The sequence below is a fragment of the Schistocerca piceifrons genome, chromosome 3 (assembly GCF_021461385.2).
Source record: "Schistocerca piceifrons isolate TAMUIC-IGC-003096 chromosome 3, iqSchPice1.1, whole genome shotgun sequence".
Lineage (NCBI taxonomy): Eukaryota > Metazoa > Arthropoda > Insecta > Orthoptera > Acrididae > Schistocerca > Schistocerca piceifrons.
In genome coordinates, this window is record NC_060140.1 from 129,360,671 (window position 1) to 129,384,793 (window position 24,123).

Consider the following 24,123-nt stretch of genomic DNA (forward strand, 5'->3'; position numbering starts at 1 on the left):
ATCAACGGGAAGTACGCTATAGAATCCGACGAGAGAGTTCGCGAGTATCACAGTGTCTGACATAACTGACCGTATCTTTTGATTGCACTAATTTAGAAGCTAGCATTCATTATATCGCTAAGGAAGTATAGCCTCAGTACATGACGTAAGTTCCAACTTCATACCGCAACCCATTCTTGGGAAAAAGGGCTCTGAAGAGTCGGGCAGACAGAGAGACGAACAGATGAACAATAAAGTCATCCTTAAGAGTTCCGTTTCTACCGAATGATGGAGCGAACTCTAAAAACACACTTGCTGCAAGTATGTAGCCTGAGACGGTACTCCTTCTGTAAGGCTTAGTATGCACTGATTAATGGTTGAGACTCCTGCCACGCACCTTTTATGGTAGACTTTACCACTGTACCATGCGTAGAATGATGTTTAGATCTATGTTTCACTCAAGGAAAGCAAATGTCTGAAAGTTGTGTAGTCTGCCGTCCTGCTGGCAGACTTTCTTTATGTAAACGAAGCAAGGCTGCATCCCATGTTCATGCAGTTTTTCGGAAAGCATTTTACTTTTTGCATAACAAACTGATAAACACAGACTTTCACTTGACCTGTTTCTTTGCTATGCCATAGTTCTGAAATGACTGAGCCGGCAAGTGTGGCCGAGCAGTTCTAGGCGCTTCAGTCTGGAACCGCGCGACCGCTACGGTCGCAAGTTCGTATCCTGCCTCGGGCATGGACGTGTGTGATGTCCTTAGGTTAGTTAGGTTTAAGTAGTTTAAGTTCTAGCTGACTGAAGACCTTAGATGTTAAGTCCAATAGTTCTCAGAACCATTTGAACCATCTGAAATGACTGAAATTACTTAGACGTCATTTAGGTAAGTTGCGTAACTCTAACAGTTATTTAGCTGGGACAAGGTGACCTAAATTGTAAAGTACAATCCGACCCAAGTTTCGTGTCTGATTAATCAACACGTCACTGAGATGTGAATGCTACATTAAGGCAATGCGAAACCAAAAGTGGTTCGACCGTGATTCGATCGCACAAACTCTCGCTTTCGAAGAACAAATTGTACCGCTAGATCTACATCTACATCCATACCCCGCAAGCCACCTGAGGTGTGTGGCGGAGGGTACCTTGAGTACCACTATCGGTTCTCCCTTCTATTCCAGTCTCGTATTGTTCGTGGAAAGAAGGATTGTCGGTATGCCTCTATGTGGGCTCTAATCTCTCTGATTTTATCCTCCTGGTCTCTTCGCGAGATATACGTAGGAGGGAGCAATATACTGCTTGACTACTCGGTGAAGGTATGTTCTCGAAACTTCAACAAAAGCCCGTACCACGCTACTGAACGTCTCTCTTGCAGTGTCTTCCACTGGAGTTCATCCATCATCTCCGTAACGCTTTCGCGATTACTAAATGACCCTGCAACGAAGCGCGCTGCCCACTGTTGGATCTTCTCTACCTCTTCTATCAACCCTATCTGGTACGGATCCCACACTGGTAAGCAGTAATCAAGCAGTGGGCGAACAAGCGTACTGTAACCTACTTCCTTTCCCGATTATCTTCTTTGTTACTGTGCGAATCGACATTGATGTAATATGTTAATGGACAGGAAAGTGCAGGCTATAGCACGCCAATATCGTTGAACCGATCCGTGCTGGCGTATTAGTATAGATGCTGAATTTGTTTGAGCTTTGCTGCTCTCTCGATTCGCCACCTCTCTCTAAATTTGCGTCCGCTTTAGCACAAGGTCGCAAGGACATCATTTGCAGGACGGCTGAAATTATATATTGAAACCTTCCTCGCAAATTAGCCATAACTTGAGCAGTATCCATAAATTAGTCCTTGAGATTAAGAGGATAAGAGAGACGTTATAGACTGTTCAAATCTTGTCCATGAGATCGATATTTCATTCTTTGCAGCTGGTGTATATTGTCATTGGTAGTAACAGAGCCTGTGAATAATTGTAATTTGTTACTAACTTTCTTATTTTGGAAGCACGGATCGGTTCGACGATATTGGCCTGCTATAGCCTGCACTTTTCTGTCCATTAACATATTACATCACTGTCGATTCGCACAGTAACAAAGAAGATAATCGTATAATCACACAATAGTAATCATATAACAGCATCATTGTCCCAACTAACTGCTTACATCTCCGCGCTTTGATTCCTCAACTGTACCTTTCAGTTTCCGTACTGAGTTTCTAAACAGTCAGTTAGACATGTTGTTGTTGTTGTTGTTGTTCTTGTTGTTGTCTTCAGTCCGAAGACTGGTTTCATGCAGGCCTCCACGCTACTACAACCTGTGCTAGCTTCTTCGAGATGAGACTGCTGCCTATATCCTTCTGTATCTGCTTACTGTTTTCATCTCTTGGTCTCCTTCTACGACTTTTACCCTCCACGCTACCCTCCAGTGTTATACTGGTCACCACTTGACGTCTCAGAATGTGTCCTACCAACCGATTCCTCCTTCTAATCAGGCTGTACTGCAAATTTCTTTTCTTCCGAATTCTGTTCCGTACGTCCTCCTTAGTTACGCGATCTACCCATATAATCTTCAGCATTCTACTGTAGCACCACATTTCAGAAGCTATTCTCCTCCTGTTTAGACTGTTTATCGTCAATGTTTCATTTCCATACATGGTTGCACTCCGTACAAATACTTTCAGAAAAGACTTCCTGACACTTAAATCTATTCTCGACGTTAACAAATTTCTCTTCTTCAGAAACGCTTTTCTTGTCGTTGCCAGTCTACATTTTATATCCTCTGTACTTCGATCATCAACAGTTACTTTGCTTCCCAAATAGCAAACCTGATCTACCACTATAAGTGTCTCATTTCCTAACCTAATTCCCTCAGCAACACCTGATTTAATTCGACTACATTCCATTATCCTCGTTTTGCTTTACTTGATGTTCATCTTACATTCTCAAGTCACTCTCCTTTCCTTTCAGCTGCTCTTCCAAGTCCTTCGCTCTCTCTGACTTGATTACAACATCATCGGCAAACCTCAAAGTTGTTATTTCTTCCCCCTCGACTTGAATTCCTGCTCGATATTTTTCTTTTGTTTCCTTTACTGCTTGCTCAATATACCGATTAAATAACATCTAGAGTAAGGTACAACCCTGTCTCACTCCCTTCTTAACCACTGCTTCCCTTTCATGATTCTCGACTCGTATAACTGCTATTTGGTTTCTGTGAAAATTTTTAACATCCTTCCGCTCCTTGTATTTAACCGATGCCACCTTTAGAATTTGAAGAAGAGTATTCGTGTTAACGTTGTTAAAAGCGTTCCCTAGGTCTACAAATGCTATAGACGTGGGTTTGCCTTTCCTTAACCTATCTTATATGAAAAATCGTAAGATAGATATTATCTCGCGTGTCCCTACATTTCTCCAGAATCCAGACTGATATTCCCCGAGATTTGCCTCAACCAGTTGTTTTTTCCACTTTTCTGTAAAGATTCTTTGTTAGTATTTTATAACTGTGACTTATTAAATTGACAGTTCGGTAATTTTCACACCTGTCAGAACCCACAGACTTCTTGAAGTATGAGTGTTTTGCGTCTCATACAGCTTGCTCACAAGACAGAAGAGTTTTGTCATGTCCGGGTCTCCCAAGAATCAGTAGTTCTCATGGAATGTTGTCTACCGCGGGGGTCTTGTTTCAGTTTAGGTCTCTTCGGTCTCTGTCAAATTCTTCACGTTTTATCGTATCTCCCAGCTCATCTTCATCGACGTCATCTTCCATTTCCATAATACTATCTTTAAGTGAATCTCTCTTGTATAGACGCCCTACATACTCCTTCCACCTTTCTGCCAACCCTTCTTTGCTTAGGACTGGTTTTCCACCTGATCTCTTGATATTCGTACAGGTGGTTCTCTTTTCTCCAAATTTTCCTGCAGCTGGCATCTATCTCTCCTCTCGAGATATATGCATCTAAACGATAGACATTAGTATCTTAACGCCGTTGGCCGTGTGCGGTACTCCTTAAAATATCCTCAGTGAGTCCGTAAGTACGAAGTGGCGTCGCAGAGAATATGAGGCTAAGTTTTATTGCAGCCCTACCTGATCAACTCCGCTTGCTCTTCGTGCGTTGTATGCTCCACGAGTGACTATCTGTACTGAGACATTTGCATATTAAATCATGCATACTCGTATTTCCAACGTTAACTTTCAGTAACGAGCCATCTTCCTGCTTCAATCAAAACTAAAACACATTTGCGAACAGTCCAATACTTTATTCAGTTTGCTAATTATACAAATGAACAGTTACAGCCTTATTATTTTTCAAAACGATAATCCCAAAGCAGTAGTTCTGGTGGCTGATTTACGGAGGCCTTACTCTAAAGAAAAAATGAGCTCTATATTGGTTGTGCTTTGGTTAAACGGAGAGTGTGGAGAAAATGAAACCGTGGTCACAAAGGGAATATCTCCCTGGATAACGGCCTCCGCCTAAGGAATGGGAACGGTGCATGCTGTGCTACGACTCGGGAAGCCAGAAGGCTGTCCGACCCAACACTCGCGGAAACCTGCCCATAGAACGCTGACACAGCGGTCTTAGCCCATTCTTGGTCGTGCCTAGAGTTGTTATGGAATCATAGTAACTCGAGTAAACCCTGTAGCTACTTGCAAACAAAGAATGGACGTGGGTCGGCAGCTGCCAAGTGTTACTCACCTATTACAGGTAACGTTGTGGTCTCCACACGACTGTTACAATTGGAAATTCAGAAGGGAGCAGCAACCGAGGCGGAAGCGTAATTGGGCACCAGTGACAAATTTGAACATGTATGTGTAGTTGGTTATGACACAACCAGTCAAAAGAGGGAACAGAGCAAGAATACAGGAAATATAGGGGAACAGGTTTAGTCGGTGTGAGGCAGGTGTTGGCCGTCCAATTGTGAATTGCGAGGGGAGTTTTTAACGCAGTGGTCAGTACGCTACACGAAGGAGAGGGACGGAGTTTTACGCAGTGTGACGGAAAGAAGATTGACGCCGTCTGCATAACACAAGGTACAGTGCTGAAGGAATATCGTGGTTATATTAAAAGTGGGAAGAAGGAACTCTTTTCGGGTAAAGGCGGAACGCCATCTTACAACCGGTGGTACTGATAAAACTCGACCTGGTAATAAGATTATAGTCGATTACCATGTCCTATTGCTCCTGCAAGGTATCCTTTGTACTACTGGTTTAACGAATTGGTGTGGTCCACGACGTTACCGGCCCCTGCGAGCTACTCCTGGGGTATCAATAATTTCTAGCTGGTGGGTTTAACCAACCAGTAAAAATTTGAAGGCAGCGGATAACGCAATATTTTAGAACCACTACAGAAAGCACCTATGCAGGACCTAATATACAGCGTAAAGATTCTATTTACTTTCATTTGTCGACCCAGCATCCCACTCAAGTAGCGACTAACTTTCACCTATTCTGAGCACTGGTGGGCAAGATGTATGAAACAGGTGAAATACCCTCAGACTTCAAGAAGAATATAATAATTCCAATGCCGGCCGCGGTGGTCTAGCGGTTCTAGGCGCTCAGTCCGGAACCGTGCGACTGCTACGGTCGCAGGTTCGAATCCTGCCTCGGGCGTGGATGTGTGTGATGTCCTTAGGTTAGTTAGGTTTAACTAGTTCTAAGTTCTAGGGACTGATGACCACAGATGTTTAGTCTCATAGTGCTCCGAGCCATTTGAACCATTTGAATAATTCCAATCCCAAAGAAAGCAGGTGCTGACAAATGTGAAAATTACCGAACTATCAGTTTAATAAGTCACGGCTGCAAAATACTAAAGCGGATTCTTTATAGACGAATGGAAAAACTAGTAGAAGCCGACCTCGGGGAAGATCACTTTGTATTCCGTAGAAATGTTGGGACACGTCAGGCAATACTGACCCTACGACTTATCTTAGAAGCTAGATTAAGGAAAGGCAAACCTACGTTTCTAGCATTTGTAGACTTAGAGAAAGCTTTTGACAATGTTGACTGGAATACGCTCTTTCAAATTCTGAAGGTGGCAGGGGTAAAATACAGGGAGCGAAAGGCTATTTACAATTTGTATTGAAACCAGATGGCAGTTATAAGAGTCGAGGGACATGAAAGGCAAGCAGTGGTTGGGAAGGGAGTGAGACAGGGTTGTAGTCTCTCCCCGATGTCATTCAATCTGTATATTGAGCAAGCAGTGAAGGAAACAAAAGAAATATTCGGAGTAGGTATTAAAATCCATGGAGAAGAAATAAAAACTTTGAGTTTCGCCGATGACATTGTAATTCTGTCAGAGACAGCAAAGGACTTGGAAGAGCAATTGAACTGAATGGACAGTGTCTTGAGAGGAGGGTATAAGATGAACATCAACAAAAGCAAAACGAGGATAATGGAATGTTGTCGAATTAAGTCGGGTGATGCTGAGGGAATTAGATTAGGAAATGGGACACTTAAAGTAGTAAAGGAATTTTGCTATTTGGGGAGCAAAATAACTAATGATGGTCGAAGTAGAAAGTATATAAAATGTAGACTGGCAATGTCAAGGAAAGCGTTTCTGAAGAAGAGAAATTTGTTAACATCGAGTATAGATTTAAGTGTCAGGAAGTCATTTCTGAATGTATTTGTATGGAGTGTAGCCACGTATGGAAGTGAAACATGGACGATAAATAGTTTCGACAAGAAGAGAATAGAAGCTTTCGAAATGTCGTGCTACAGAAGACAGCTGAAGATTGGATGCGTAGATCACATAACTAATGAGGGAGTATTGAATAGGATTGGGGAGAGGAGAAGTTTGTGGCACAACTTGACTAGAGGAAGGGATCGGTTATTAGGACATGTTCTGAGGCATCAAGGGATCAGCAATTTAGTATTGTAGGGCAGCGTGGAGGGTAAAAATCGTAGAGGTAGCCCAAGAGATGAATACACTAAGCAGATGCAGAAGGATGTGGGATGGGAGATGAAGAAGCTTGCACTGGATAGAGTAGCATGGAGAGCTGCATCAAACCAGTCTCAGGACTGAAGACCACAACAACAACAACAACAACATTCTTTATGATGAAGGAAGGAAATAATGTCGAGTTTATAGACTGATATTAATTTACCACCTATGGCATTTCAACAACTAGCAGTGTATCTGTTGGAATATACGAGGGTTGGGACTTAAATATTGGCGAATATTCACAACCGATACAAAAGAGGTACATGTTTGTACCTGTTACTGTCCTCCAAAGTAGTGACCAGCGTTGTGTAGAACCCGTTGCCAGCGATGTGGAAAGCGTAGTATACCGTTAGCAGGGCCTGTTCTGTCGATGGCTTGAATGGAGCGACGTAAAGTTAGGTGATTCTCGAGTACGACTGGGATGGTGTTATCCTAACTCATTACGTTCATCAACGGCAGACCGTCAGTGCACAGTATTACTGTTCGTTTTTGGAGCATCACCTGCGACCAGCTTTGCGAAAGAAGCGGCGACACTTTCTGCGCAATCCACGACAATGCGGGGGCGCATACAGCGCAAGTAGTGGCTTCTCTGTTCGGCCGATTTGACTGGGAAATACTGTACTATCCACCATACTCGCCGGAATTAAGTCCTTGTGACTTTGATTTGATACTGAAGATAAAGGAACCACTTCGTGGCATTCGGCTCGGAACTGTTCCAGAGGTTCGAGAGGCAGTAGAAAGCTCCATTCGCACCATCAACAGAACAGGATCTACTAATGGTATAATACGCCTTCCACATCACTGGCTACGGTGTCCACTTTGAAGGACAGTAACAGGTGGAAACATGTAATTCTTTTGTATCGGTTGTGAATAGATAGTTGCCACTATTTAAGTTCAAACCCTCGTACATCATCACGACTAGTCACTCTAGTTAACACGATATCCTTTAGCCACGTAATTATGGAAAGGGAGAGGAGAGCGCAGACCGGACTTCAGAGCAATTTGGCCAGGCGCACAACTATACTTAAATCCATGTTTTCAATTGATATCTTTAATCACTACAGGGTCACGCAGAACAAGTTCAGCAGGGACACTACAACTGAAATCGGTCAGGGCGGAAGAGTATCAGCCCAAATATTTCAATTTTCATAGGGGGGGGGGGGGGGGGGGGATGCAGCAAGCGGTGCGCTTGTCTATGACTGCCAATTTTGGTTTAATCCTCCGTTCCTAAACAACACCACGATACTGAGCTGGGGGGGGGGGGGGGGGGGGCGGGGGCGTGAACATTTACTATCATATGGCTGGAAAATTTTTGTCATTAAAATCTGAACTTTTCCTAGATACAAGTGTTTGAGCCGCCTACCTTTTGTAACACACTTGATTATAAGCAAATCAAATAGTTATGGGGGGGCACAAGTAACATTTACTATCATCTGGGTACTGTTCCACACATGTAGCCAAATTGCAGTAGCGAACGGACATACAATTGTTGTGCACATAGTTCCGCGTAGTCAGCGCGTACACAACTTTCCCACTAGAGCACGCCCCGCTAAGCACAACAGCGCAGGCGCAGCGCTCGTCCGTCTCCGCTCTACGAGACGGCGCTGCCATAAAGACGGACCAAACTCTGCTTCCGCCGATCCGCGTATTAATATGTAACGCAGCCAATGAGATTGCTGCTAATGTAGAAACTATTCTCCTCGCGGATCACACTCGCGCAGTGACACATGAACGCGCGAGGTATTATAACGAGTGTCAGTCTGCATTTGTCTGCACCAGTCTGTACGAGTCTGCATTAGTCTGTACCAGTCTATGGTCAAGTTTCAGTTCAAAAAATGGTTCAAAAGGCTCTGAGCACTATGGGACTCAACATCTTAGGTCATAAGTCCCCTAGAACTTAGAACTACTTAAACCTAACTAACCTAAGGACATCACACACACCCATGCCCGAGGCAGGATTCGAACCTGCGAGCGTAGCAGTACCGCGGTTCCGGACTGCAGCGCCAGAACCGCACGGCCACCGAGGCCGGCAAGTTTCAGTCTGCGCCTAATAATATTATCATATTCCTGTACATATCCATGAAGATAAATGTATAGACACTTTGTCAAGTATCAGAGATATGTGAGAATAAGATTAATGTACCAAGACCAAAGGAACTTCAGATTGTCAGTTGTAAATAGCATCCAGAATCAAGTTAAGTAAGGTTTATGATTGTTATTATTTTAATTAATATGTGTGAAAATTAATCAAGTTCTGTTTAAAGTTGGTCACCGTCAATGTGCTACACTAAGCGTGCAAGTGGCATTTCTATCGTCTGACGGCAGAAGATAAACACGCCACGGTAAGACCACGGCACATATTGCTGACACTCGCCTACTTCACTAGAGCGACAAGTCAAATGATCTGATGGTGTGTGTACCGAAGGCCTTACAGTACGCACACCACAACAATAATACCGACACACGAGATTATTCCTTCCCTATCTTACACTCACGCACTACCGTGTAGTTATTCACTCGCCTACTGTACATTTTCAGACCGGAACTGCAATTTACCAATGTGGCGGTTGCTCCAACCGACCACGTGCGGGAAACCAAGTACACAATGAAAACATAAAAAGAAAAGAAAAAATCCCCTAAAATATTACTGTCAAAGAAAGAGCACATTAAAATACATTAAAGGAAACTTCCTGGCAGATTAAAACCGTGTGTCGGACCGAGACTCGAACTCGGGACCTTTGCCTTTCGCGGGCAAGTGCTCTACCGACTGAGCTACCCAAGCACGACTCATACCCCCTCCTCACAGCTTTTCTTCAGCCAGTACCTCGTCTCCTACCTCCCAAACTTTGCAGAAGCTCTCCTGCGAACCTAGCAGAACTAGCACTCCTGAAAGAAAGGATATTGCGGAGACATGGCTTACAGCTGTGAGGACGGGGCGTGAGTCGTGCTTGGGTAGCTCAGTCGGTAGAGCACTTGCCCGCGAAAGGCAAAGGTCCCGAGTTCGAGTCTCGGTCCAGGGCACAGTTTTAATTTGCCAGGAAGTTTCATATCAGCGCACACTCCGCTGCAGAGTGAAAATCTCATTCTGGATACATGAAAGGAGTTTAGACCTGTTAGGGAGAGAGTAATAATACGACCGTGAGCTTAAGGCCCATGGTGTGTGCCTGGTTAAGATACAAGCGCAAAGTTCTTACTAAGATTTGACCAAATTATCTCAATGAACTCCCTTATGGTACACTCACACCTGATTTCATCATCTGGACTTAAGTAAGGAATAGATTTGAAACATTCTAACACCTTTGTTCATATTCCCGTAAGTCGAAAGCTGCGTCTTCCATCTCTGCCCAGCGCAGCTACGCTGGAACAAGAGGACCTGCGACCACATCGCCTAACCGTTGCTCGTTCAATTGGTGGTGGAGGGGGTGGTTCGCCAACCCGACAGAGCCAATACTCTTGCTTTCGCGACTTCTTTGATCTGACTTGCACACTTTCTTTGCCAAACTTGTTCGCGTTTAGGTGTTTGTACTGTCCTGCCGCAGAACCTCTTTACTCAAGCAATGCTACAACCTCTGACTAAAACCTCCTGCTACTTCACATAGTTTCTCATTCATACAGCCCAGGTCGTACAAGGGAAAGGATGCAGGGGAACGTGGCAAGCACGAATCTAAACAAATAAATAAATAAATGAGCACCGCTTGGGCTATTCTCTCCTGCTTGGAACCTCCTGGTTTATTTCTACAGAGTAAAACACTCTCGCTATAGTTCTCCTGCACTGGAATTTATTGAGAGAAGGATGGAACGGGACAACAATTTCCGTTTCAAAGTCCAGAACATCCGTAATTTTTGGTTACTGTGCCTAGTTTGCAGGAGAACATATGAGTCATTAAGCAAATGTCTGCCTGCTTACTATGTTGCGGGCCCGAGTTGCATTCCCGGACGTGTCGGGTGAAGTGGGTGTTGTGTTGTCCTCATCATCATTTGATCTTCACCGACATGCAAGCCGCATAATATGGCGTTACCTGAAATAAGACTTAACTCGGCGGCCGAAATTCCCCGGATGGGGCCTCCCAGCCATCAGTACCGTACAATCATTTAATTTGCTAGAGATGTTACTGAGAGCTAGAAATATTTTAGCATACATTTTGTGGGCACCCTCATAGTGTACATTTGGATATAAATTTAAAAAAAGAATTTCACTTTCAGATTATATTGAGGTGTTCTTATTGGTAGTTTGTCTTCCCTTTCTTTAAGGTGTCTATGATTGTTTGTGTACTCATTATGGTCCAGAATGTGCTTTCAACGTTACGTAAGACTATTACACTTCTTGATCTCTGATGTCAAGACAATTCTGTAAGAAACAACTGCAAAGATTGACGTGACTGGCACCTGATAATGTTCATTGATTGGCGCTGATCGTTGCATACAAATGTGCCTTAATACGGCTACTGTAGTCCTTATTAAGTTCAAACGAATGATCTATGAAGCCCAATCTTGAAGGTTAAACATAAAGATAGTTCTGTAGCGTAATTTTTTCGATGTGATACCTCTCGTAGTATGTGAAGTTTCATTCATAGATTAACGTATGTAAAACAATGAGGTGAAAGTGAATGCTAGTACAATGGTGACTGTATCTGTTAGATGTTAGAGAATAAATAGAAGTCACTCTTCTGGTATGACAGGTAAGTTTATTTGGCTTTTCGGATCAGGAAGCAAGTCGACGTGAAATAGCTGACTAATACTAGCTGGTGGTTAAATGGCATTACCGAAAGTACTTAATGACAAACTATGGTTCCCTCCACCGAAACCTCCAACGAAATGGCGCTGTGCTGCCCGTATTACGTCCGTGAGAAAGAGGACAATCTTCATCACGACACTGGGTGACGATGTGGTATCAGCCGAGGTGAACCAGATTCGAGAGATCGATGGTCGCGATGGCGATCGCTTCGCAGCGCATCGAACTCACAGTTTTCCCCGGTGCAGCAGTCTGCCACAAAATAGCGTGCCGCCGACGGCAATCTGCGAGGGACCTGGTGCTTCCGAGAAGAATCCGGACGGCGAGCGAACCTATCCGATCAGAAATTCGCCCGCCCGTCCGATGGGAACGCGGCGTACGCCAAACGAAGCGAAGCGATTCCAGTGCGCACGTTCAATTAGTCCTCGTGAAAATTAAAAACTCGGCTCGTAATGGCCGACGGGCAGGAGCGTACTGCCTTTTCAACTCTGTAAAACGCCTTTTTTTTTCTCTCTTTTCACTTGCTTTACGCCCCTACTGCACCGTTGCAAACAGCGAGAAATGTTTCCGCAGTTTTTGTGCTCTGTTCGCAGATTCCCCAAATTAAGACGAAAAGCTACTCTCGGCACATGACTGCACCAGCCGCAAAGTAGCTTTCTCATCCTGCTTTCCTTTCCATAAAGCTTATTCTAGCTTACGAAACGCTCGAAGAATCTCTGAATTTGCTGGTCAGGAGATATTCCTCACATAGTATACTGCAGCCAACAATTCATTGATAGGTTTATATAAATTTAATTACTTACTATAAATTTTATTTAAATTTTCCAAAAAAACGAAAAAAGGGACAGAACTAATGTAAAGATGTGGACTATTCGTTTCCTATCTTTCATTAACATTGCTTTCATGAATCTAAAATTATTTCACTGTTCATGTCAATTCAAGCAAAATCACTTTTTCAAAGATATTAATAATTAACCTTTTTCTAATAAATTTCTAAATTTATCAATTTTAACTTATCACCTACAGGGTTTTATGGTACAGTGCAGATATTGTGATCATTGGTACCTTAATACATACCCAATTCAGGGCGTTGGTTGCTTGCTCTGCGTCTAGCAGTATTCGTGCAAACATGTCACATAATTTACTTCCTGATGTTTTCTGTGCGCCGTAACTGCGCCACTAAGCGGACAACACTTGCCAGTATTAGACACACCGTTTGCGTCCACTCGCCCACACTTCGACACCTGAAGTACTGTCCAGAGGGAATTAAACGTTATAGGATTGCTCTTGCCACGGGTACTTGGAGTACCAACCTAAAAACATACTACTCATAATAGCTACTATTATCAGTCTCCAAATTAAGAAAATATTGATATAATGTTGTTCAGTAAACTGTCTTCGGTCATCAATAAAGATACCTGCAATTACACACCTAACACCCCGAAATGTGGAAAAGACACTTAGAGATCATTTCCTACCAATTTATTTCTGATTTAAATTAGTTTGAAACTAACAGTGGGTGTCTGCAACCATTTACGACACGGAACTGTACCTCTTAAAGTCTTTCTTTGATCTCTCGTGGCATACAAACACTACTGCTATATTGTTCCCCAAAACCTCTTGCAATAAGTGTATCAGATATTAAATTAACTATAAATTTTCCGTCACTAACTGACAGGAGACGAAAAAACATCAAATAAGAAACATTTTTTTGGTCTTCTAAAAGAAAAAAATTGTTTGTTCGTACACGGACTTATTTTCAGCTTCTTGGGACATCGTTAGGTGACAGCTGAATGTCGTAGCCAGAGATTAAATGGACGTGCGACTTACTCATGGAGGTAAAAAAGGAAGACAGGTGTCATTACTTCACAAACTTGAAGCCGATGTCCGCCATTTGACTAGATCAAAGCGTTAGGTTCACCGCAATCATATCTCCATAGTTCATATCCTATAACATCTAGTTGCACATAGATAAAAAAAACTTACTTGTTGTAGTGGTAAGGATCGCAAGCAGACTCGTTGCTGCTATTAACATGTAACTTTTGTATCTAGATACAAAAAAAACATTCCAGGATATCTGACGATGGTCCTGTCCGAAACGCGTAATATTGGAGTAATACAGTCAGCTTGCTTCCACTCAATGACTTTTTCCTCAGCAACCTATTCAGCATATTGCAGACTGCAACATATTTTTCAACGTGGTCGTATACCTGCTACGTGACTTCATGTCGTCGCTATGCATCCATTATTATATGAGTGAAAAGTTTCGAGAGGTTCCAATGTGCTGAATGTTATACTGCTGTCTCCTGCCTTCACTATTATGCTAAAAAATGACGCATAGGATTTTCTAACGTATTCCACCTTCATAGCTCTGTTTATTTGTGAAATATTTTGCATAACTTCTTAGAGAATCCCTTCTTTATTCGGGTCTATCATTTCATAAAATTTCTTGCCGAATTTTATCTTGTGTTCTCTATAGTGTAATGAAATCCCAGCAAATGATAGTTATAAGGACAAGAAGAGCATCAGGTCAATGATGGAACATAATTCCTAACTGTAAACGGCTGTTTGCTCTTATCAGCGGACATTGCATCAATAGGATAGATTCTAAAATACAGACTAATGGATCAAATGGCTCTGAGCACTATGGGACTTAACTTCTGAGGTCATCAGTCCCCTAGAATTTAGAACTACTTAAACCTAAGTAAGCTAAGGACATCACACACAACCATGCCCGAGGCAGGATTCGAACCTGCCACCGTAGCGGTCGCGCGGTTCCAGACTGTAGCGTCTAGAACCAATCGGTCACTCCAGCCGGCCAAAATACAGATTCTGTTAGGTATTATTATCTTCAAGCGGCCAGTGAGGCGATAAAAATCTGCCTCCTGTGATATATGTTATGCAAAAATGAATGCAAATGGCTCTGTGTTTTGAGCAATCTCAGCTGTGAATGTGCACTTTCTGGAATGAAAACCGCAAACAGCTGTATGTAGGAGACTTTACTGGTAACCGTAACGTGTTTCGTAGCTTCAAGCCCCCATTTTGTGGTGGGTATCTGAATTACGCCATATGAGACCAAACGTGGGGATGGCTAGAGAACGCGACATTCACTGTCCAAATAATAGTAAGCCACCAAGTGAGTGTACCGTGTAATTATACATAGGCTGAATGTTGCCATCAATATTCACCGAAAAGTGAGCTGTAAACAACATTCAGGAACAAAATCTCATCACACCATGTAACCTAGTGTTGATGGAGTTCATACGGTGCGGTGACATCCCATCATACCATACAACATTTTGTCTCTGGAGCTCGTACGGTGCGACATCCTGTTCCTGAATTTTGGTTCCGGCTCGATTATAGGGGGAAGTTGGTGGCACCATTCAGCCTGTATACAATTTGACGGTACGTACACTGAGCGTCTTATCAGTATTTGTACAGTGAATATAGGGTCTCCTAACCATCTCCACACTTGAATCTCATGTGACGTGATTTATAGACCCATCCGAAGATCTGACTTTAAGCCACGAAAACAATTGTGGATATTACACACAGCTGTTCGCGATTTTCATTCCACAAGAAAATAAATAAATAAACAACTGCGTTCGACATAGGTTTTAATCTCGTTAATCCATACCTACCGAAACAGGCACGTTGCGACGTTCCTGGTCGTGATAATTTGGCAACCCCCTCGCCCCTCATCACCCACCCCTTTCCACGCCGGTTGTTGCCCGCAGGGAATTGTAACGATGAAACAGGTTTCATCTATGTTCACCACCACATTCGTTTAGACCCCATTCACGATTATCACTGCACCGGTGGTATTCAATTCGGCGGAAGATGAGGGGCGGTAGTATGCACACCACGGGGGTGCTAAAGCTCATTCTAGCACTGCACATTCGTCACTGAATGGAACTTGAGGAAAAGACTATACTTGGAGCACTAGCAAAATGAAAAGCAACGTTTAACGGAGAAACATATCTGATACTGTTTGCAAGTGCCTAATATCTGCATCTATGTGCGTATTCCACAAACCACTGTAAGGTGAATGGCGGAGGGTACCTTTTATCACTACTGTCATTTCCATTGCTGATTCTCTGGCAAACGGAGCGTAGGAAAAACAACTGTCTAAAACCCTCCATACAAGCCCTAATTTCTCGCACCTTGTCTTCATGGCCGTTATGTGAAATGTACGGCAGTAGAAAAGTTCTGCAGTCGGCCTAAAATACTACTTCTCTAAATTTCGGTAGTAATACCTTGCGAAAAGAGTATCGTCTTCCATCCCGGAATTCCCATTTGAGTTCACGAAGCATCTCCTTAATATCTGCGTTCTTATCGAAACTGCCGGTAACTAATCTAGCATCACGCCTTCTTCTTTATAGGTGAGCTAAATTTTCCCCAAGATTCTCCCAATAAAACAAATTCAAGCATTAGTCTTCCGTACTCCCAACCCTAAGTCCTCGTTGCATTTCACAACGTTTTGCAACGTCGTGCCTATCTGTTTTATGGATGCCACTGCGTCATAGCAATACTGATTCCAAAGTTACATGTCTGATTTTCGTACTCATCCACATTAACTCACGTTTTTCTACATTTAGAGGAAGTTGTCCATCATCACACCAACTATAAATTATGTGTAAATCATCTTATACGCTCACACAGTCACCGACATCTTCCCGTGCACTACAGCATCATCAGCAAACAGCCGTAAATTCCTGTGCTGTCTTGTTATCTTCATTTTTTTTTTTTTGCCTCTTATGAACACATGTGAAATCGGTAATTCAATAAAAATTACCTGTAACTGACGTACTTTTATTCCGGTAATTAAATTCCTTGTAACTCTCCCTTTCTGAAACTGTTATTTAAACGATGGTGCAAAAACGGAAATTGAGAAATTTTCGAAAACGTAATACTGTTTTCAGAATATTTTCACTCTTGTTTTTAACCCCGCGCCCCAATTGAAGTTGGGTAGTTCACCATATATATATTTAAAATTTTAAAAACAATAGTTTTCTGTGTTATGACATTTGAATGGATATGAAGATCGACATATTGATGCTTCGGTAGTTTTACTGAAACGAATAGTAAATCAACCCAGAGTGCACTTAACTTTTCCATGTTAAGTTTTTAAGATTAAGAAAATTGTTACTTTGCTCACTGTACCTTAAAATCTGAGCTTCCGAAATACTTGTACCTAGGAATTCCGATTGGCATCGTCATCTCAATTTCAAACGCCACATCCTTAACTGTTAGCACTGCTCTTATAACAAGCTTCTCTCTTTGTGCTGCAGTTGCTTCGTCTTTTCCTTCACTATTTTATGTAGTGTAGTATTCAATATTTGCCGTTACTTCAACAGCTCACCACCCAGCCTGAAGACAATAGATCGATCATTTATGTCCTTACTTCTAGTTATTCGGCATCTATATATCCGTCTACATCGATTCTCTGAAAACTTCCGTAAAGTGAATGACAGATATTCCGCTTAATAAAGTGTACACTCGTTCCATTGGCGTATGGAGAGAGAGAAGGGTGACTTCTTAGATGCCCCTGTGCTCCCTGTAATTAGTACCCTCTTGATTCCGCGGTCCCTAGCATCATATACTTACGGTGCTGAAGTGATTTACCGGATTCCTCGCTTCATACCAGTTCTTCAAACCATTGTAAGTTCGCTTTCCCGGAGTAATTGCCACCGATATTGAGCATGTGCCATTTCGAGTATTTCCACGTTTCTGCGGCGTTCCCCCTACTGTCAAACCTGTGACTATTCTTGCTGCTCGTCTTTGTACGCCGCACATATCCCCTCTTCGTCCTGTTCCATATGTCCCACATACTTCAACAATATTTAAAGATTGGTCGCCCTGGTTCTTTGTAATATATTATAGGCTGCCTGCATTTCTCACTATGTCATTAATGAATCGGTCTGCCACCTGCTTTACCTAGAGCGCATCCGATACGAAAATTCTGTTTCACATCTCCAGAAAGTTCTACATCCAAATATTTTTTGAGTGGTCTGATTCATATATATTGTAGTCACAGGACACTATGTTCCATTCAGTTTGGTGACGGACCACTTTTACATTTAAAGCAAGTTTTCAATCTCAGCACTACTTTGAAACTTATCAGAAACTGGCGGAATGTTTCTGTAGCATTTTTTCGGACGGTAGGACTGTTTCATTACAGATAACGGCTTTATATTTAGAAAATCTGAGACAACTAATAACGTTATATGACGATTGATATTAATATTGTCTCACAATTGCAGAACTGACGGGACTAGTTCTTAGAAACCTGGTAACATATGCCCCTAGAAACCCACCACGGACTTGGCTAATCCGTGCCATGCAGAATAGCTTCTCAATTGCATTTCGAAGGTGGAACAACACGATATTCAAAAGGTGGTCATAATATTTTGGCTCGTGTGTGAATTAGTGAGTGAGTATGTGTGTGTGTGTGTGTGTGTGTGTGTGTGTGTGTTTGTGACGAATGAGGAAACAAAAACACACACGATTGTAGTAATTATGCCCGATGTGATAGCTCGAAGCTTGGTGTCCAGCTATGTAGCAGCTTGCCTTGGCGGCCAGAATGTTAGAGCCAATTATATACACTGGTGGGAAGAAATCGCAACACTATTAAAATAACTAAAGTACAGAAATGAAATTTCGGGAATACATTTGTCTAGGTAGCATATTTCAATGATTAACACTGCAGGATCACAGATTAATGTAAGCGCGAGATAAGCCATTGAAGATCTGAAGTTCTAGTACATTAATAATCGGTGTAGCAGCCACAATGCTGAATGTAAATGTGCATGCATTGTGTTGTACAGGTGCCGCCTGTCAATTTATGGGATATATTTCTGAGGCTGTTGCACTTGGTCGGTCAGTACAGGGACGGTTGGTGGTGGTTGTGGATCTGACGATCGAGCAGCATGTTGACACTGCATGTTGGGTTACAACAGCGGTATGTGGGCAACCGTTATTCTGCTGAAAAACACCCCGTGCAATGCATTCCATGAATAGCAGCACAACGGGTCGAGTCACAACAATTATGTACATTTTTGGAGTCACGGTGTGTTGTATAACGCCGAGATTGCTCCTGCTGTCATACGAAATCGCACCCGAGACCATAGCTCTAGGGGTAGGTCCCGTGTATCTAGCAGGCATACAGGTTGGTTGCAGGCCCTGAACTGCCCTCCTAACCAACACATGGCCATCACTGGCGCCGAGAAACAACCAGTTTCCATCAGGAAGTACAATAGACCTCCACGTTGTCCTCCAGGGAGCTCTCTGCGACACCACTGAAGTTACGAAAGGCCGTGTTTTGGGATCAGTGAATGCACGCTACACGGCATCTGGCTCGGAGCTGTCCTTGGAGTAACCGATCTGCGACGGTTCCTTCTGTCACTGTAGAGCCAACTGCTACTCAGATGGCTGCTGCACATATAGCACGATGCGCCATATCCATACGCTGAATACCATTGTCTTCCGTCTCGGTAGTGCCATATGGCTGTCTGCAGCCCAGTCTTATTGCCACCGTACATTTTCAAGTGGGATACGGAAGTACTAAGGAATGACGAGATACGTTTGAAGTTCTCTAACGCTGTAGATACAGCAATAAGGAATAGCGCAGTAGGCAGTATAGTTGAAGAGGAATGTAAATCTCTAAACAGGACCATCACAGAAGTTGGGAAGGAAAACATAGGTACAAAGAAGGTAGCTGCGAAGAAACCATGGCTAACAGAAGAAATACTTCAGTTGATTGATGAAAGGAGGAAGTACAAACATGGTCCGGGAAAATCAGGAATACAGAAATACAAGTCGCTGAGGAATGAAATAAATAGGAAGCTAAGACGAAATGGCTGCAGGAAAAATGTGAACACATCGAAAAAGATATGATTGTTGGAAGTACAGACTGAGCATACAGGAAAGTCAAAACAACCTTGGGGACATTAAAGGCAACGGTGGTACATTAAGAGTGCAACGGGAATTCCACTGTTAAATGCAGAGGAGACAGCAGGTAGGTGGAAAGAATACATTGAAAGCCTCTATGAGGGTGAAGATTTGTCTGATGTGATAGAAGAAGAAACAGGAGTCGATTTAGAAGAGACAGGGGATCCAGTGTTAGAATCGGAATTTAAAAGAGCTTTGGGGGACATACGGTCAAATAAAGCAGAAGGGATAGATAACATTGCATCATAATTTCTAAAATCATTGGAGGAAGTGGCAAGAAAACGACTATTCACGTTGGTGTGTAGAATATATGAGTCTGGCGACATACCATCTGACTTTCGGAAAAGCATCATCCACACAATTCCGAAGACGGCAAGAGCTGACAAGTGCGAGAATTATCGCACAATCGGCTTAACAGCTCATGCATCGAAGCTGCTTACAAGAATAATATACAGAAGAATGGAAAAGAAAATTGAGAATGCGCTAGGTGACGATCAGTTTGGCTTTAGGAAAAGTAAAGGGTCGAGAGAGGCAATTCTGACGTTACGGCTAATAATGGAAGCAAGGCTAAAGAAAAATCAAGACACTTTCATAGGATTTGTCGACCTGGAAAAAGCGTTCGACAATATAAAATGGTGCAAGCTGTTCGAGATTCTGAAAAAAGTAGGGGTAAGCTGTAGGGAGGGACGTGTCATATACAATATGTACAACATCCAAGAGGGAATAATAAGAGTGTACGATCAAGAACGAAGTGCTCGTATTAAGAAGGGTGTAAGACAAGGTTGTAGCCTTTCGCCCCTACTCTTCAATCTGTACATCGAGGAAGCGATGATGGAAATAAAAGAAAGGTTCAGGAGTGCAATTAAAATACAAGGTGAAAGGATATCAATGATACGATTCGCTGATGACATTGCTATCCTGAGTGAAAATGAAGAAGAATTAAATCATCTGCTGAACGGAATGAATAGTCTAATGAGTACACAGTATGGTTTGAGAGTAAATTGGAGAAAGACGAAGGTAATGAGAAGTAGTAGAAATGATAACAGCGAGAAACTTAACATCAGGATTGATGGTCACGAAGTCAATGAATTTAAGGAATTCTGCTACCTAGGCAGTAAAATAACCAATGACGGACGGAGCGAGAAGGACATCAAAGGAGACTCGCTATGGCAGAAAAGGCATTTCTGGCCAAGAGAAGTCTACTAATATCAAATACCGGCCTTAATTTGAGGAAGAAATTTCTGAGGATGTATGTCTGGAGTACAGCATTGTATGGTAGTGAAACATGGACTGTGGGAAAACCGGAACAGAAGAGAATCGAAGCATTTGAGATGTGGTGCTATAGACGAATGTTGAAAATTAGGTGGACTGATAAGGTAAGGAATGAGGACGTTCTGCGCAGACTCGGAGAGGAAAGGAATTTGTGGAAAATACTGATAAGGAGAAGGGGCAGGATGGTAGGACATCTGCTAAGACATGAGGGAATGACTTCCATGGTACTAGAGGGAGCTGTAGAGGGCAAAAACTGTAGAGGAAGACAGAGATTCGAATACGTCAAGCAAATAATTGAGGACGTAGGTTGCAAGTGCTACTCTTAGATGAAGAGGTTAGCACAGGAAAGGAATTCGTGGCGGGCTGCATCAGACCAGTCAGTAGACTGATGACCAAAAAAAAAAAAAAAAAAAAAACATTTTCATGACCTTGCTGCCATACATCATGCATTCCTGCCAAGTCTTTCCGCAATGTTGCATTAGAGGCATGCAGCTTCTCGTAGCCATATTACACGACCACTGTCAAAGTCAGTGAGGTGTTGATAATAGCGCCCAGTCTCAAACATAACTAACGCTACGGCCATTACAGGCTGTATTAAAAGCAAACCTGATTTGTTTCGTCATTCTGGCGTGCCAACTTCGGTTCATGTCGTACAACTCCTTGGTGTTCCGATTTTTTCCGTCAGTGTAGTTACCGTCCAGTCTTTTCAATCATTATAAATATTAACGAGTTTGTCTGAGTGGCCATCCTCCGCAAAGACCACAGATATATTTTCTTAGTAAATAAACAGCGTCTTCTCTTGCTGCACTGTATTTTATTTTCCCAGATGCGTTTGCTCTTTTTCCGCCTTAAGGCATCGTCAGTTGGATCTATGACGATAGAGTTATGATACATTTTTGTTTTTAAATGTATAATTCGTAGATAAACAGTTCACTTATCGCTTTTTCTATACATAAGTGATTACTTATGGTGCTTCCTGCTTTTAGTTGACATCAATGTTTCCCCTCATCTCGTCACACAGAGGTCACTTTGCCGTTCTACACTCCTGGAAATGGAAAAAAGAACACATTGACATCGGTGTGTCAGACCCACCATACTTGCTCCGGATACTGCGAGAGGGCTGTACAAGCAATGATCACATGCACGGCACAGCGGACACACCAGGAACCGCGGTGTTGGCCGTCGAATGGCGCTAGCTGCGCAGCATTTGTGCACCGCCGCCGTCAGTGTCAGCCAGTTTGCCGTGGCATACGGAGCTCCATCGCAGTCTTTAACACTGGTAGCATGCCGCGACAGCGTGGACGTGAACCGTATGTGCAGTTGACGGACTTTGAGCGAGGGCGTATAGTGGGCATGCGGGAGGCCGGGTGGACGTACCGCCGAATTGCTCAACACGTGGGGCGTGAGGTCTCCACAGTACATCGATGTTATCGCCAGTGGTCGGCGGAAGGTGCACGTGCCCGTCGACCTGGGACTGGACCGCAGCGACGCACGGATGCACGCCAAGACCGTAGGATCCTACGCATTGCCGTAGGGGACCGCACCGCCACTTCCCAGCAAATTAGGGACACTGTTGCTCCTGGGGTATCGGCGAGGACCATTCGCAACCGTCTCCATGAAGCTGGGCTACGGTCCCGCACACCGTTAGGCCGTCTTCCGCTCACGCCCCAACATCGTGCAGCCCGCCTCCAGTGGTGTCACGACAGGCGTGAATGGAGGGACGAATGGAGACGTGTCGTCTTCAGCGATGAGAGTCGCTTCTGCCTTGGTGCCAATGATGGTCGTATGCGTGTTTGGCGCCGTGCAGGTGAGCACCACAATCAGGACTGCATACGACCGAGGCACACAGGGCCAACACCCGGCATCATGGTGTGGGGAGCGATCTCCTACACTGGCCGTACACCACTGGTGATCGTCGAGGGGACACTGAATAGTGCACGGTACATCCAAACCGTCATCGAATCCATCCTTCTACCATTCCTAGACCGGCAAGGGAACTTGCTGTTTCAACAGGACAATGCACGTCCGCATGTATCCCGTGCCACCCAACGTGCTCTAGAAGGTGTAAGTCATCTACCCTGGCCAGCATGATCTCCGGATCTGTCCCCCATTGAGCATGTTTGGGACTGGATGAAGCGTCGTCTCACGCGGTCTGCACGTCCAGCACGAACGCTGGTCCAACTGCGGCGCCAGGTGGAAATGGCATGGCAAGCCGTTCCACAGGACTACATCCAGCATCTCTACGATCGTCTCCATGGGAGAATAGCAGCCTGCATTGCTGCGAAAGGTGGATATACGCTGTACTAGTGTCGACATTGTGCATGCTCTGTTGCCTGTGTCTATGTGCCTGTGGTTCTGTCAGTGTGATCATGTGATGTATCTGACCCCAGGAATGTGTCAATAAAGTTTCCCCTTCCTGGGACAATGAATTCACGGTGTTCTTATTTCAATTTCCAGGAGTGTATTTACGAAACACAAAAATGTTTTTGTGAATCTAACATTTTTCTTCCAACTTTTCATTTCGCTTGCACTTGTTTTGCTCAGCTATCAGTCTTCTGTCACTAATATGACGCTAATACAGACATACCTCGTTTGAGTTCATTCTGTACCTCACTCTGTTTGGTTTGCTTACATACACGTACATGAAGCTAACCTATCGAGGTATATGCTGAAAACTAACATCTAGTCGTTTTTGTTGTGTTTATGTCTTTGTGCACACACATTATATATATATATATATATATATATATATATATATATATATATATATATATATATATATGTGTGTGTGTGTGTGTGTGTGTGTGTTGCAGCTAACACCACTGAAGGTCAACCACCACTAACAATCAAAGTCGGATAAAAAATAGGTTGTGCCACGCCTCGAACAGGCTTACCTTTGGATGGCGGTGCAAGCGGATGGCGAAGCCTCGATGCGAGATGCCTTGACATCGCGTGGGCGACGCGAGCGGTGGCGAGGACTCAGGTCGCAATGGGGTGCGCGAGAAGAGGCAGATTTAAATTCGGCGTGCGTGCTCGAGATGGGGTCACGCATTGTGGATTCTGTGGTTCGTTGCTGATTTGTCTCCAGAACACGCTGGGCGTCTTTCCGAGTGGGACGTGGGGAAGGCAATTCAGCGGATCGACACGGGCGCACTCTGAGAGGACGAGGAAGGGGGAAGCTGTTTGCCACACCGCCTCAGCTTCGCAAAACTGCATGAGTTATTCTTCACTCGGTGCCTCACAAGATATTCGC

At 43.5% G+C, this 24,123-nt stretch overlaps 1 non-coding gene across 1 annotated transcript; it reads left to right on the forward strand.

Moving 5' to 3' along the window:
• Positions 1-9,862: 9,862 nt before the first annotated feature.
• On the forward strand, positions 9,863-9,937 carry Trnas-cga. Its single transcript has one exon. It is a non-coding gene; the product is annotated as a tRNA-Ser (tRNA).
• The last annotated feature ends 14,186 nt before the right edge of the window (positions 9,938-24,123 follow it).